Source organism: Panthera uncia (assembly GCF_023721935.1).
Source record: "Panthera uncia isolate 11264 chromosome C1 unlocalized genomic scaffold, Puncia_PCG_1.0 HiC_scaffold_3, whole genome shotgun sequence".
In the NCBI taxonomy this organism is placed as follows: domain Eukaryota; kingdom Metazoa; phylum Chordata; class Mammalia; order Carnivora; family Felidae; genus Panthera; species Panthera uncia.
In genome coordinates this window covers 107,223,182-107,240,500 of record NW_026057584.1, presented here as the reverse complement: position 1 = coordinate 107,240,500, position 17,319 = coordinate 107,223,182, and positions in this window count along the sequence as shown.

Genomic DNA, 17,319 nt, shown 5'->3' with positions numbered 1-17,319 from the left:
CACTTGGGGGCATAGCATAATGTATAGAGAAATTGAATCACTATGTTGTATACCTGAAACCAATGTAACATTGTGTGTTAACTCTACTCAAATTAAAAAAAAAATTAAAAATAGATATTTGGATATTAAGCCAATCCTACATTCCTGGATAAATTCTACTTATAATTGTTCTAACTTAATTGAGTTATGTTTGCTAGTATTCTGTTTAGAATTTTTATGTCTATATTCAAAAGTGCTATTCGTCTATAGTTTTCTTTTATTGTCATTCCTTGTTTGGCTTTGGTACCAGTATAATATTGGCTCCAAGAAATAAGTTGACTAGTGTTTTTTTCTCTTCTATTTTTGAAAGGCTTTTTGAAAAATTGTGTTAATTATTCTTTAAATATTTGGTAGAATCTACCAGAGCAGTCATTGGGACTGGGCTTTTTCTTCTCAGTAGTTGTTGCTGTTATTATTATTAATTCAATCTCTTTACTTGATACACATTTATTCAAAATTTTCTATTTTTCTTGAATCAAATTGAATAGATCATGTCTTTATAGAAACATGTCCATTTTATCTAATTTATGTAATTATTGGCATGCAATTTTTCAAAAATTCTTTCATAATCTTTTTTATTTCTGTAAGGTCAATAGTAATGTACCATTTCATTTTTACTTCTTTATTTGAGTGCCTTTGTTTTTTATTGTCAATCTAGCTAAAGATTTATCAAATTTATTAAAACTTTCAAAAAAACCCCAAAGTTTTCTTATATTAATTTTCTCTATTTCCTGTTTTCTGTTTTGTCAAATCTTGCCCTAAATTTTATTTCCTTGATTTTGTTTGCTTTAGGTTTAGTGTTCTTTTTATTTTTTTTCAGTGATTTAAGATTTAAGTTATTAAGAATATTTCTTTTCTTTTTGACTCAGCCAATTACAGTTACACATTTCTAAACACTGCTTTAGCTGTATTCCATTGTTAGTTGTGTTTCTATTTTAATTCATCTCAAAGCACTTCCTATTTTCCCTTTAGATTTCTTCGTTGATCTGTTAGTTAGGATGTATTGTTTAATTTCCACACATTTATGACTGTCTCAAGTTTCTTTCTGTTATTTATTTATAATTTCATTCCACTGATGTCAGAAAACAAACTTTATATAATTTCCATGTGAAATTTATTGAAGTTTGTTTTATTGCCCAGCATATGGTGTGTCCTACACAATGCTCCATGCGCACATGAGAAGACTTTATATTCTTTGTTTGTGAGATGGACTATTGACACATGTGTGCTACGTCTAATTGGTTATATAATGGTTGAAATCTAATTACATGCTGATTTTTTGCCTACATGTTCTTTACATTATTGAAACGGGTTTTATTGAAAATTTCAACTATTATTGTTGAACTGTCCTCCGTTCTGTCAGTTTTTGCTACATGAGTTTTGGTTCTTCATTGTTAGGTGTATGTATGTTTATAATTGATATATCTTCCTGATGGATCGACCCTTTTATTATTATAAGATGTATCTCATTTCTAGTATTTTTTTTTTTACTTTACAATCTACTTCTCTTGTATTTGTATACCCATTCTTTCTTTCTTGTGGTTACTGTTTGCATGGTGTATATTTTTCCATCCATTTACTTTCAGTCTATGTATCTTAGAATATATAGTGTGCTTCTTGTAGGCAGAATATGATCATAGCTTGGTTTTTATCTGGTCAGACAATTATTGCCTTTCAATTAGATTGTGTAATCCATTTACACTTAATGTTACTATTAATATAATTGAATTTGCTTCTGCCATTTTATTTTCTATATGTTTCATGTTTTTTTTGTTTCTCTGTTCTTACTTCACTCATATTTCCTGCATTATATAAATACATTTTCATTTCTTTGATAATGTTTTCTATATATAGTTTTTGATTTATTTCTTTAATGGCTGCTATATGGCTTACTATATACACTTGAACTTCTCAGAATATATTTCAGATTCATAAAACAATTTCAATTATTTATAAAAATATTACTTGATCTTCCTCTTGTTTTTTGAAGTATTATTATTATATATATTACATCTATATATTTGACAAACTTCAACAATATATTGCTATAGTTTTAACTTTATGAGTATAAAAAAAGCATGTATTTATAGCTTTTTGTTATATTTGCTTTTTTATTTCATGTTTCCTGTTCTGTTCATTTGTCCTATGTTTTCAAGTTACTGTCTAGATTCACTTTTTAGCTCAGCACAGCTTTGTTCCCACTGTCTTCCTTTGCGATGTTCCAGCAAATATATTACATTATGCCCATCAGTATGATCCTATACGTATTATTTTATCCAATTATTTTTTAAAGTCAGTTAAAGGAATAAAATAAAATATGCATTTAAACTATTTTTTATAATTACATAGTTCCCTGTACTAGTGTTCTATGTTTTTTTTTCTGTCAGTTCATATTATTTCCTGGAATCACTTGCTTTCAGTAGGAATAACTTTGTTTAGTATTTCTTATAAGATGGATCCTCTAAAAATGAATTTCGTGTTTGTTTGATTTTGTAAAACTTTGAAGTATATTTTGCTATTATTTTTGCACTTTGCTTTACTGGATGTGGTATGCTTGCTTGGTATTTTTAATTTGAGGACGTTGAATATGTAATTTCACTGCCTTCTGGCCTCCATTATTTCAGATGAAATTTCAGTAGTCCAATCTTACTGGTGTTCCCTTTTATGTGATGATTTGTTTTCACTTGATGTTTCCAAAATGTTTTTTTGTCTTTTGTTTTCATCATCTATATATGATAGGCACATGGATATCTTTGCATTTATCCTAATAGCAGTCTATCAATCTTGTTTAATATATAGATTTTTTTTTCAAATTTGAGAAAATTTCAGCCATCATTTCTTTGAATATACTTTTTTTTCTGCTCTTTTCTCTCTCTCCCCTCAAGCTACTTCCCCCATTATGTATATGCTGGTGCATTTAATAGTGTCCCATCTTTTTTTGAGGCTTTGTTAATTTTTTTCCCATTCCTTTTTCTTTCTGGTTTTCAGACCGCATAATCTGCATTGGTCTCTCTTCAAGTTCTCTAATTCTTCAGCCAGTTCAAATCTACTTTGAGCCTCTCCAGGAATTTTTAATTTATAATTATACTTTTCTTCTTCTAAAGTTAGTATAAAGAACTACTAACTATGGCTTTATATACATTCTCTCTTTGATGAGACAGTTTCATCATACTTTATTTATTTAAGCACGTTTTGCTTTCATTCTCTGAACATGGTCACCTTGAAGTCTATGTCTTTTAATCTGACATCTGTTCACTCTTACATACAGTTTCTATTGCTGGTTTTTACCCTTATACAGAGATCATGTTTTTCTGTTTCTTAGCCTGCCTCAGAATTTTAACATGCCCCCTCTCCCCCCAGTAATATTCTTTTATACCTTAGATGAGATAAGAAGGCTGGAGGAGGTTGAGAGGGGCAGAATGCTCTTCTTCCAGCTAGGATAATGCTGTGGAAAAAATCTTTTCCCCTGGAGGGTATGTCGACCACTTCAGGTATATTTCACAGTGATTACCCTATTCCTCCCCATGTCAGAACCATGGCGGGAGGGCGGATCTTTCTCCGATTGTCAATATGAGAACTGGAGAGGATTACTGGGCATAAAACCACAGAAGTGTAAGGGTGTTACAGATCAGAAGCCTCCAGTAGATTCTCTGTGTCACAGTGGTTCACACTCCACCTCTGGCAATTTGTCAAAGTTATCATTTAAGTGTTCCTACTGGTGGATGGCTCCAACAGCTTCTGTTGGAAGTAAGCATATTTCAACTGTGACTCTCTGGATTCACCTGTTTCTAGATTTTGCGATGGCAGTTTTTACTGAAATCTTCATTCTCTGATGAGTGTAAGAAGAGTCGTTAATTTTCAGTTTGTTCAGCTTGTATTTATTGATTTATTTACTTAATGTTTTTATTTATTTTTGAGACAAAGAGAGCATGAGTGGGGGAGGGGCAGAGAGAGAGGGAGACACAGAATCCGAAGCAGGCTCCAGGTTCTGAGCCACCAGTACAGAGCCTGATGCAGGGCTCAAACTCACAGACTGTGAGATCATGACGTGAGCCGAAGTTGGTCGCTCAACCGTCTGAGCCACCCAGGCACCCCAGCTTGTATTTATTATAAGGATGTGAATAATGACTTCGAAGTTCTTCTAAGTTCTTTAGTCAGTACTGAAACCAGAAATGTTGCACTTTTTTTCTTTCTTTTTTAACTTTCTGACTCATATATAATTGAATTACTCAAGTGTGAATGTGCATATTATCAGTGTCATTTAAGGGAGTGAGGGTCTGTTATCTGTCTGCATGTCCTTGGGACTCCAGTTTTCCTCACTTTGAGCAAGCTGAGAAGTCTTAATTTCAGTTAGCATTACTTTCATGCATAATTCAGCCTCTGCGAATACAGAGATGGCAACTAATTCAAGAGATTTATTTAGTTTCTTGCACATTCTCTGAGAAACTAATTTATATAGTAGTAGCATCAGGTGAGCCTCCTGTTTGTTTTAGATAAACAGAAATCTTAACTTGAAAGCTCCATTATTTGCTTCCCTACCAACAATTCAAGAGATAATTTTCCTGCCCTGGTGACCTTTCTAGGAAAACACCTGGAAGTTTTTGTTGTTTTGTTTTCCTTCTCAATGTTCTCAACAGAGATGCCCCCTAGAGGCTATTACTTCATATGTTCTAAACCTTTCCGTTATTAAATTACTCTTTTTGATGTTTGAAAAGACAAGTGCATAAAACATAAATATTTCATCCAATAAAATGACATAAATCTGAACTTGTTAATTGTAACCCAAGTTAAGAAATAACATTAAATCAGGGCCCCTGGGTGGATCAGTTGATTAAGCAACTGACTTCGGCTTAGGTCATGATCTCACAGTTCATGAGTTCGAGCCCCACATCGTGCTCTGTGCTGACAGCTCAGAGCCTGGAGCCTGCTTTGGATTCCGTGTCTCCCTCTCACTCTGCCAATCTCTCTCTTTCTCTCTCAAAAATGAATAAAACATTTTTAAAAAAATTTTAAAAAGGTAGCACCTGGGTGACTCAGTCGGTTAAGCATCCAACTTCAGCTCAGGTCATGATCTCACAGTTTGTGAGTTCCAGCCCCATGTTGGGCTTTGTGCTGACAGCTGGGAGTCTAAGCCTGCTTCAGATTCTGTCTCGATCTCTCTCTGTCCCTGTCCTGTTTATGCTTTCTCTCAAATATAAATAAACATTTAAAACAATTAAAAAAATTACAAGAAAAAGAAAGAAAATTAAATCGTTACTTAAAATTCCCCTTTAAATCCCAAGTTTCCATTGCCCCTGAAATGTTCATTACTTTCTTCCTTTAAAAGTGTAATGAGTCTTTCAAGATTCAATTCAAGAATCCTTTTCCTCCATGAACTCTCTACCAAAAAGTAATCCTAAAGGAGGATGAGTTTCCCAGAATGTAAATTAATAGATGTCAAAGATGCCTGCTGTTTTCCTCCCACTAGTGCTGAAGGTCAGTTCTTCTAACCAGGATTCTACTCTCGAATTAATTTCTAAAACCATGAAAACCTTGTCTTAGGGACAAAGCGCACAGGTTACCTCCTTATCCTGAATTACAGCACATTATTATCAGCTTTTCTGGAGACTCCTTAGTAATAAAGCAGTGCCTATTTCAGAAAGAATTCACAGTTGACTCTCCAAAGGGGTTCTCAAGGTGATCTACCGAGACGCTGAAAGAAAATGGCAAAATTTCTATTCATATAAAATTTTATAACTTTCTATTTTTCATATATAATGTACATTTTATATTGTGGGTTAACAGTGCTATTTAGAAGATTTATGAATTACAAAATCAATATGTAGAGGACACAAGCACAGAGTATTTCTTTAAAAAATTTTTTTTAATGTTTATTTACTTATGAGAGAGAGAGAGAGAGCAAGCAGAGGCGGAGCAGAAAGGGAGACACAGAATCCAAAGCAGGCTCCAGGCTCTGAGCTGTCAGCACAGAGCCTGATGTGGGGCTTGAACTCACAAACCGCGAGATCATGACCCGAGCTGAAGTCAGATGCTTAACAGACTGAGCCACCCAGGCTCCCCAGCACAGAGTATTTCTTATACAAATTTGGGAGAACACTGATGTTCATTCCTTGGTGCTGTTGACTTCATTTGAGATTCATTTGTCTTGAGATCCATGTTCTTAAAGAAAACAAAGTGGTGTTTTGAGATTTGGGCTGGTTTTCTTCATCCGAGGGAAGCAAACATGAAGGAAACATACAAACCAATGGTGCGCTAAGTGAACGGTTAGTCAGCCATTTCCTACTGTGGTTCTCCTTCTCTTGTCTGTTGGTGCTGAAGTCTTTGAATTTGCCAGGAAGGACCTTGCTGTTTATCGTCTGTTCCTTGGATTGTGATTCTCTCTGTGTCTGGAATACCCTTCATGCTCTTATATTCATATATACACATTCATTATATACACATCTGCTAGTATATAAACTAAATATATATGTATATTTGAATTGATATATCAAATATGCAGAGATAAGCACAGATCATAAATATCCCATTCAATGAACAGAAAGCTAAATCCTTTTGAATCGACACCAATTTAATAAAATTAAAGTATCACCCAAATGTCACTCTCATGTCCCTTCTCACTTACTTTCCGACCATCCTCTCTCAAGTAATAATTTTTCAGAGCTCTAACACTAGGTTCTATGGCCTGGTTTTGATTTATATAAAAGCTGTCATATGGTACACACCTGCCTTCTGTTCCTTAGCCTTGTCTGTGGTACTTGTATATAGTATAGCTATCAATTGTTATTTTTCATTGCTCTATGGTATGCCATTGAATGGATGAATATGCCACAATTTATTTACTTATTCTACTGTTAAGGGGCATTTGTATTATCTCCAATTTGAGGCTATGAATACTACTGTTCTGAATTATTTTTATATGTCTCTTAGTGCACACGAGCAAGCGTTTCTTTGTCAACTATACCTAATTGTGGAATGGCTCAGTCATATAGCATATGAGCATTCACACTTTACAGATTTCCAGAACAACTACTGATGTAAATTCCACAGGCAATGCATAGAAAGAAAACATAGACATAATTATGGGAAATATTAGAGCTTATCCAAAATAATAGCGAAGATGTTTTCATATAACTATCTCAGTAACTAGTAAGATAAGTAAACAAAAATTAATGAAGATATAGATAATTTGAACATTCCTAAGAATATATGAACACATATATATACATATATATATAGGTGTATAGTATATACATTAATAATATAGTAGTATTATTATGTATTATTATTATGTATAGTATATACATAATAATATAGTATTATAGTGTATATATTAATTATATATATGTGTATATATATGTATATAAACACCCATAGAAAATTTTCAAAAATCACTTATCCTTGAAATAATATAGAATATGTTTTCTGACCAGAGTGGAATTAAGCTAGAAATCAATAAGAAAAATGAATTAACATACTTAAAAATTAAGTCCCAGAAAATATCTCAATGGAAATCATATCCCACAAAAAAGTCCACTTTAAGGCTATAAATGAAAAGAAAGACAGTATCAAGTCCTGACAACAATGAAGATTAACAGGATGTCCATTAAAAATATATAACTCCACATTTCAATTTGTCTCCTCCATGAAGACTTTTCTGCTCTTTCCTTCCTCAGCAGAATGAGTACTTTTTTCTTTGTGGCCTGTGTCCTACAAAGCATATTCATTTTCATATATGTCTCTTTCTCTTATCTGAGCTTCATGAAGGCAGATATCTCAAATATTTAGTAAAGTCCCAATGGGTAATAGTAATAAAACAAAGGATTAATGTGGTGGATGAAAACTCTTTTCCTCTATTTATTCTCAGTTTAGGATCAACGGCTTCAAAGTACACAGCGTCAGAGTGGACCATAGACGTATATACAGCACCTGTTTAGAAAAAGAAAGATAAGAAAAGAGTTGCAAGTCCTTTGTAACAAAATCTCAGTTTTCTTAGGTACCAGGCTTCTGATAGAACTATGGATTCTTTCTATTATTCTTTGCTGTCTTATACTATTATTCTTTCTGGACATCAGATAGGCAAGAACTTCTAGCTATATATATGAGAGGGCTGCATCACAGGGAAACTTATACAAATTTATTATCAAGTTTTCTGTCATAAAAAGGAAATAAAGAAAATAAATCAAACCAATACAATTAAAGTTTAAAGCAATGAAAATAAATGTGTGGGAGAAAGGAGTTTGAGGAACATACTACAATGAAAAGATTATTTCATTATGTAAATTTTATATTTCAAATGTATTCTAAAGAGACCTATAATGTTCCAGAAAGACCTCATACTTCCATTGTTTAGAATGTGGAAAGTTAAGAAAAAGCATCCCAGTATGCTAGAGGCTGATAAATAACGTAACTCGGTCTTGATTTTTCTGTGATGGATTGTTTTGCCTCACCCCATGGGCAGAGGGGCTTCAGATTAGCAAAGGGACACTTTTAGATGGAGAAAAATAAATAACCAGGTAACTATAAAATCAATACCTCATTTTGGTTCATTAGTTAAGAGATAGCTTGCTGGTCAAGGTACATTCTTCACAGTCACTGCACTCTTCTGAAGGAAAAGACCACACCTCCCAGCCCTGTTCTGATAAAGCAGCCCATGCCTGTCACTCACTATAACACCTGTTCTTGCCCTTTGTAGCCAAGCTTTTTGGTTGAAAAACCAGCACCAAATTCAAGAATAATTTGTATAAACTGATCAATGACATGTGAGATGTTTCTCTTTGAAAGTTTATTCTGTCTAAGGACAATTATAATTAATTGATTAGCTATTTCTCTTAGAAATTTGAACCAGAGATGTTACGCTTGGTATGTGATGGGGGACTCAGGGAGCTAAAAGCTAAAGAACATATAGTCAAAAAGTGCAGATGAGGAGTAAGGTGGAGTTAGGGGGAGCCATGAATAGGTTAAACTCTCCAAAGATGATGTCAGCAACATTTCTTTCATTGTGTATGGATACCTGCCTTACCCATTAAGAAATGGAATTTCTTCCTACTCTCCTCTTGTATCTAGGTTTGCCTCATAAGTTCCTTTGATAAATAGAATTCCATGAAGCCTGGTTGCCTCTGCTTTTGCTCTTCAAGTGATTTGTCAAGGAAGAATTCTGACTGATGCAGAGATCACCATGATGTGAGGAAGACCAAGCTACTGAGGTAGAAGAGCTCATAGGAAGGAGTAGTGTGATACCAGACATGCAAGTGCGAACTTCTTAGACCTCACAACCTAACCCAACTGAAGGCAGGTAAGACAATGCCACATGGTGCAGGAGAACCATACACCAGAGCCCAGTCAACCCCCAAAACCATGAAAAATAATGGTTGTTGTTTTATGTCACTGAATTTTGGTGTTGTTACACAGCAATAGATAAAGACAAGTAAGAAGACATGATTAAGCAGAAATCAAAACCACAAAAAACATGCCCTGGGGAGAGATTGATTGTTTCTATTGGAGGAGGCAAAAACAGGCCAGGCTGAGACAGAGATGTGCTGAGTTTTGTCCAATGGGTGAGCCCTCATTAGGGACCTCATTGGATAAGGGAGTTATCCGTAGTTGTGAACACCTTCAGTCTTAATCTATTGGTTATTTAAAAGGCTTATGTTTAAAATAATCATTCTTTCTCTTCCCTGTTCTTACTCATGTTCTCCACCTAAAATGTTTGACATCTGTATTTTATAACTGGCGTATACAAAATTAACAATCTCAACACTTCAGGAAAAAATTAATTTAAGGGAAAAGATGTTAAATTAGAACTACAGATGAAATAGTTTATATGGTCCAGTGGGATCTAGATACTCTTTTTGCTGCTATATATATATATATATATATTTTTTTTTTTCCCTCTTAAGTCCAGCATCACATCATATAGTTAGAGAAGGGAGATGGGCTGCTTGCAAAGTGGAGCATCACCGTGGTGTACATTCCAGGAGACTTTTAAAAAACATTATTAAGGTTACTCTTACAATTTTTTCTTTTTGTTTTTTTCTGGCTGTCAGTCAGACTTGCGTTTTTTACCATAAGATGATACCCTTCTTCAGAAAAGATACACCAGGTGCGTTGGTGTTCTTATGACATGGCACCTGGACCCCTTGCAGAACTAAGAATATGAGAGAGAAAAATAGAGTGACAACTCATGGTAGAAAATACAGTCTTATGTAACTTAACCTGGGACTGTAGGAGGAACTACACAAGGGTTTGAATACCAAGAAGTAGGAACCATTGGGAGTCACTCTGGAGGTTCACTACAACACATGTTCATTTGATCTAGGGGGAAAAAAGGTAATATTGCATTAGAATAATATTTAAACACACCTTCTCTAGATACAAATATTAAATTATTTCCAGGCATCATCTTAAAATAATTACTATTTGTTGCAGTAGATGATGAAGCTTAGTCCGCTAGTCTTTGTGTTTTGATTTTCATGTCTTTGTGATAACACTGCGATGTCTCACAGTTGATAGTAAATGTTGACACATACTTAGTGCCTTACATTCTCATCATCAACATTTTTGAAAAATGAAAATTTAGCATTTAATTTTTCATCAAACACACTCTCATTCTTTTGAGCTCATTACTACTGAAAACATTTATTATAAGAGAAGAAAAAAGGTGTTACCACCCAACAAATAGTTGTGCACCTTATAATAAATGACCAAGCCTTTGCAGCAAGACTGCTCAGATTAATCGCAATACATCTCCACAGCAGGATTGCTCAGCTTTTTATTTTTCCACCACATTTAGAGTACACCTAAGTTATGGTTTCCCTTCACTTCCCACTGACACAACCGACTGCGATCCTAGTGGCTTTGTGAATCTTATTGATTATGACACGGACCATGGGAGGTCATCAAGTGGCCATCATGGAGAACTGTGATGAATACTTCTTCACCCACATCCCAAGAGCCAAAAGAATTAGATGTGGCCAGCTGCTCCTGCCTAAAGGCACTTTGTTTTAATGTGTGTCCCCTGCATGTGCTCCTTGGAAGGGTCACTAGTAACCTTGTGTCTGGAAGGATATGGAAAAGAAAGATACATCCTGTGTAATCATCTTTCAGATCTAATCATGCATAAAGCAAGAACTGTTTTCTGCACACATTTCATACATGACTATGGAAGACTGTGAAAGAAGCTTAAAGTAAGTACAAAGTGGAGGCCTAAGAGCCTCCCTTGGCTTATTTTAGTGTAACCATAACAATGATACTTTGTTATGATTCCATTTATATCTAGTTCAAAATCAGGTAAAACTAATCTATGGTGTTAGAGGTTGACATACTGAATCCCTCTGGGGAGATGTCAGCTGGAATGCTCTTGAGGAGTCTGTAAGTAGCTGGAAACCTACAATAGTTGGTAGGTTTCCAGTATCTTCATTTGGGCAGTAGTTACACAGGTGCATACATACGCAAAGCATAGTACATTTAAGGGTTTTAGACTTTCCCGTGTATAATTTATACTTTAATTTTAAAACATAGTTATTGGTGGGGGGGAGGGGGAATATGGGAAGTCAATGGAAAAACACTAAACCAAATGGACCACCAAGACAACAGGCAGAAATCCAGATTGTGTCAACCAAAGGCTAAACCAGAGTTTATACTCATCTTTTCTGTATGCTAAGAGTCAGAGAGTTCTGAAAGGACTTTGTTTTTCCTTCATGGCCTCTTTTAATTTTTCACTACTTGTCCCCCCAAAAAGAAATTTCTGTGATCTTACATGCCAAAAAAAGGTGATTAAGGTCATTATAATCAAACACACAGCAATAAACTTTATATATACAAGTGTGTTTCACAGTAGAAAACCTGGAAACCCCAAAAATAAGATAACAAATTTACAAAGCAAGAATGTCAGGGGCAATTAGAGATTTACCTGCAGCATTACATGGTCATAAGAATTGACAGGCAAAATCGTTGGTTGTTCAAAATCGAAACAGTTGTTCAATGTTTAGTATTAAAATTATACATGAAATTATTATTGTATAGTTAGTGCCTAAACTAAGATACATTTGCAAGTCACATTTGAAATACCACTTGCTAATCCCAAAGACATGTATATTCTAATTCTACAGTTGTTGGAAAGTTAGAAAAACACAGGCTTGTGCTGTGGTCATACTCAGTCATCTTGCCTCTCAAAGATGTGGCATGGTGACAGATCAGGGAAGAACAGTTAGTAATCTTATGAATTGATTGTTTCATTTATATTTCTGTAGGAAAGAGAATAATTTATTAGAAACAGTACCACTTCAACTTCATTTAACTTTCGCAGATAAAATCATTAGTTTATTTTGGAATGAGCACAACGGAAATGATGACTCCCATCAGATGGAAATCTCTCACCACATGGAAATTAACAAGAGTGTATTACCAAATAAAACTTTATACATATCTGGCTCTTTACACTTTTCAGAATTTCTGCATTTTACACTCCCTCATTGATCTTCATAATAAGACCATGTAACAGATAGATGTACAGAGAATAGATGTAATCTCTTCTCCACATGTTTGAGAAAACTAAGGCTGATGTGTTGAGCCTGGAAGGACTATAAGGAGGTTCACATCCTTGGTGATTTCTATCTTGTCAATTACACTTCACAACTGTTTTTGCTGTTTTTGTGTTACTGTCTTTATTAATGACATAAAAATTTCTTTTTAAAAAATAATGTTTATGTATTTATTTGAGAGAGGGAGTGTGCATGTGCACAAGTGGGGAAGGGGCAAATAGAGAGGGAGAGAGAACAAGCAGGCTCTGTTCTGTCAGCATGGAGCCTGAGGTGGGACTCAATCTCATGAACTGAACTGTGAGATCATGACCTGAGCTGAAATCAAGAATCAGTTGCCTAACTGACTGAGCCACTCAGGAAACCCGACATAAAAAAAATGTCTTAAGGGAAATAAAAATTATTACATTTGACAGAAAAAACATAAATAGAATCTTTTGCTAATTTATATTCCCATGTGTATTTGGCACATAAAGTTAAGGTGAAAGTCACAAGATATATTTTGGCTTTAAAAAAAGGAATCTTCTACATTCTTTAGTGACTGGAAGGTTATCATGGTGACCTGTAGTGTCTAATTTCATTCCTGATTCACAGGATGTCTGGGTGGCTCAGCCAGTTAAGTGGCTGACTCTTGATCATGGTCTCACAGTCTTGAGTTTGAGCCCCGCTTCAAGCTTTGGGCTCACAGCACAGAGCCTGCTTGGGATTCTCTGTCTTCCTCTTCCTGCCCCTCCCCCGATCATGCTTGCATGCTCTTTCTCTTTCAAAATTAAATAAACATTAAAAAATATTTAATTTCATCCCTGATTCATTCTTTCACTGCTCTCCCATCAACTTGAAAGTTTACTTCCACTTCTTATAGTGAAGGTGGTCTACCTATGAATTGTTGGAACCCCAGAAACAGAATTCTGAATCTTGGGTACATTATGACTTTGGGAATCTATGGGAGTCAAAGCTGCTTGCCTCCCCACACCACCCCCCCAATTAACACAGATAAGTACACAAGAAGCAGGGTACAGTGCTAATGGCTTATGGCCACCAATTAGTGGTGCAATGAGGAGGTGGACTCCAGAGTCCAGAGGCTGAAGGTTTAAATTCTGACTCCACTTGGGAAGCCCTGATCAATTGCCTGCCTGTCTCAGCCATCTGCAAAATTGAAAATATTAATAATTATTTGCAGGATTGACAGGAAAAATTAAATGTGGAAAATATATGCAAAGTGCCTAGAACACTCTAGAAATGACACCTATTATAACAGGTGGGATAGGAACATTAACTGTCGGAGGTATAAAATAAAAGAACTTCAGGTAATAAAGATAGAGGCTGTTGTTCAAGGACAAAGAGAAGATCAGCTACTTTCCCAGTCTCTCTTGCTACCCCATAATGACTAAATAATCTTTGTTTCCATAATGTCATGTTTGCATAGCTCTCTGATTGCAAGCACCACATAATTGCAAAATGACTGTGTTAATGGAAGATTTAGATCATTTTTAAAAAAGTAAAGTTTTCACATTTTGCATCTAAATTCATTGATTATGCATAAAGAGGTCAGGAAAGCCTTGTGGCTTTATTAAATTGATCGGCATCTAATAACTTAATTATCTACAGAAACAGATGTTACTTCAACTGAAAACAAATTATCTTATACACAGGGAAGAAAATTAAAGCATCGAACACTGTGGAGATCTGTAAAATGACCACATTGAGGTTAAAAGGAGAGAGAAACAACAAAACATCAGGATTCCTGATTCGGACTCCACTTTGTTTAATGTGCTCCAAATGGTTTTCATCTTGAATACTTTTTATATCTCATTTGACTCCAGTTTAGGGGATTGTGCCTGCACATATACGCATACACAAACACACACACACATGCACGCATGCACACACACACACACACACACACGGATTTTTGTGCTATTGAAATCTAGGAGGAGATACTGAGGTATTTGCTCCTTTCAGGTTCCTGACTGAATTGTGTTTCTTGTTCTGGGAGAGGAAATAGCATTGCTCAGCTCTGTTGAGCATTTTGAAAATAAAATCCGCCTAAGAGCAACCCCTAACACAAAGAGTCCCCAGAGTTTCTGTCTTTTCTGATGTTCTGGCCTTTGCTTGAAGCACTCGCTTCCAGGTTATTCTTCCGTTGCCCACTGTCTGGGCCTTAGATTCATTGTTAACTTTGGCCTCCAAGAAACGCATCAGGACAAGCACTTCTTGTCAATCCACTTTCCCCAGTATATCCTTGGCTTTCCTTTGACACCGAGTCAGGCTCAGCCCATGATAGTGGTTTCTCAGTTCACCATGGACAAACACCTGTTCCGTTATGACCTGGGTCCAGAGCTCTTAACCTTGATAATGCTGAACTTCACTTCCATATTGGGGGAACATCTAGTATGTTTGCCTTAGATTCAAAAGGTAGAATGGGGTTATTTTTTAAATGACTAACAGGCTATAGTCATAAATTACAGGAAATTAAAGTTGAAAAAGACCTTAAATAATTCATTAATCATCTAATTAATGTCTAGCTCCTCTATCATGGATGGAAAACTGAGGTTAAATTATGTTAAGTGATGTGTCTCTGAGATCATAGACAGGAAGTCCAACTTTGTCAGAATTAGAACTTGGAAATGCTGCATATGACTGGATTGAGGGCAAGAAGGTGGAGGTGAGAAGGTAGGAAGTCTTCGGAAGACTTCCCCAAGACTAAGTATTGAGGAATGTGCAGATTCAGGAAACAGGGCCAGCTATAAAATTCAAGGTCACTGATAATGGCAAAGATTGACAAGGGCACCAAATGCCACATCTGGGGAGGGAAGCAGTGGGGGTAGAATCTGGAGTTCAGCTGCAGCTAGAGGAAGCAGAGGTACTTGGCCTATCTTTCTCCTCATTAATATTTATAGTAGCTACCACTTATTGAGAAGTTACTGAAGCATTGTTCTAAGTCCCTAATTTGTATTAACTCATTTATCCTTGCAACAACCCTATGGCAAGTATTTTTCTTATCTTCCTTGTACAGAGGAAGAATCTGAGGCACAGACTAGGAGACAGTTTCCCAAGCCTTACAGCATGTCAGGAGATCAGACAGGTCTCATCCCCAGGCATACTAACTGCAGAATCCCAACCCTTAACTGAATCACTGTGTTGCCTCTCTGTATCCCATTGCCAGAATGGGTATCTGGCATGTAATAAACATTTAGGAGCTGTTGTATCTGACATCAGAATGTGCCAGGACTTAGCTTCTGTGATTCTGGAAATTTCACAATGTACTCAAGACCCATCTCCAATCACTGTCCACACCTCTTCTCCCCCACCCTCCCAACTTGTTGTACTATAAATCAGGGATGGGAACATAGTCCAGTGCCATCTAGATTGCCAGCCTGTGAGGCAATTGCCAAAGGCAGTGTAGATAGGTTACTGTACAGCTCATGGATTAAGTGAGTTCACTCTCATTGCTCTAAATGGTGAATGTGGGCTGAAAAAGAGAATTCAGTGCTGAATGAGATTCCTTTTATCATTCCTTTACTTTTATTCCCTTTGCATCTGATTGAGTCCCGATGGCCTTGGCAAGGAGGGCAGGAATCATAACTCTTCCATTTGTGTTTCTTAAGGATGTATTGAAAAGACTATCTGCACTCTACGAATGGCCCAAGAAGGTGAGTGGAGCCCAGATCTCTTACAACTGGGACTTGACACTGAGAGAGAAGCCTCATCTCTCCAGAGGCTAAGAGCTTGGTGCTGGGCTTCTGACCTAATGCTGTAATCCCCTCTACATTCATTATAAATACTCAGGGAAACCACAAAATCCAAGACAAATAAAGTCAGTCTGTTTTCAAAGGGAAAGCACCATTTCTTTTTTTTTTTAATCGTTTTTAATGTTTATTTATTTTTGAGAGAGAGATAGAGAGACAGAGTGTAAGGGGGGGGGAGGGGCAGAAAGAGAGGGAGGCACAGAATCTGAAACAGTCTCCAGGCTTTGAGCTGTCAGCACAGAGCCTGACCCGGGGCTCGAACTCATGAACCCTCGAGATCATGACCTGAACTGAAGTCAAATGCTCAACCGACTGAGCCACACAGGTGCCCCAGAAAACACCATTTCTTTTTTTTTTTTTTTTTTGTAAGCCAAGTACCAGGTTTTATTTATTTATTTTTTTTATTTATTTATTATTTTTTTTAATTTTTTAATATATGAAATTTACTGTCAAATTGGTTTCCATACAACACCCAGTGCTCATCCCAAAAGGTGCTCTCCTCAATACCCATCACCCACCCTGCCCTCCCTCCCACCCCCCATCAACCCTCAGTTTGTTCTCAGTTTTTAACAGTCTCTTATGCTTTGGCTCTCTCCCACTCTAACCTCTTTTTTTTTTTTTTCTTCCCCTCCCCCATGGATTTCTGTTACGTTTCTCAGGATCCACATAAGAGTGAAACCATATGGTATCTGTCTTTCTCTGTATGGCTTATTTCACTTAGCATCACACTCTCCAGTTCCATCCATGTTGCTACAAAAGGCCATATTTCATTTTTTCTCATTGCCACGTAGTATTCCATTGTGTATATAAACCACAATTTCTTTATCCATTCATCAGTTGATGGACATTTAGGCTCTTTCCATAATTTGGCTATTGTTGAGAGTGCTGCTATAAACATTGGGGTACAAGTGCCCCTATGCATCAGTACTCCTGTATCCCTTGGATAAATTCCTAGCAGTGCTATTGCTGGGTCATAGGGTAGGTCTATTTTTAAT